The sequence below is a fragment of the Eimeria mitis genome, genomic scaffold (genome assembly GCF_000499745.2).
Source record: "Eimeria mitis Houghton genomic scaffold, Emh_scaff253, whole genome shotgun sequence".
NCBI classification, from domain to species: Eukaryota; Apicomplexa; class Conoidasida; order Eucoccidiorida; family Eimeriidae; genus Eimeria; species Eimeria mitis.
In genome coordinates this window covers 3,828-4,316 of record NW_013570869.1, presented here as the reverse complement: position 1 = coordinate 4,316, position 489 = coordinate 3,828, and positions in this window count along the sequence as shown.

Sequence of the window (489 nt, the reverse complement as noted above, 5' to 3'; positions counted from 1 at the left end):
GCAGCAGCAGCAGCAACAGCAGCAGCAGCAGCAGCAGCAGCAGCAGCAGCAGCAGCAGCAGCAGCAGCGGAATTGGGGGGTCTGAAGACAAGGTTGAGCAGCAAAAGCAGTAAAGAGTTTAATCAAAAAAAATATTTCTGCTGCTGCTGCTGCTGCTGTTTCTGCTGTTGCTGCTGCTGCTGCTGCTGCTGCTGCTGCTGTGTTGCGGTTGGTGGAACAGCAACTGCTGCTGGAGTTGCTGCTGCTGCTACATGCAGCAGCAGCAGCAGCAGCAGCAGCAGCAGCAGCAGCAATGAGTTCGCGCTGCATGCGCTCTATAAGGGACCATCCAAATGAAAATTTATTAATTTTTTATAAAACAAAATTATAACAAAGACAAAAGAAAATATACAGCAGCAACAGCAGCAACAACAGCAGCAGCATCAACCGAGTCAATAGTAGGAACCACTGAAACAGCAACGTCAGCAGCAGCAGCAGCAGCAACAGCAG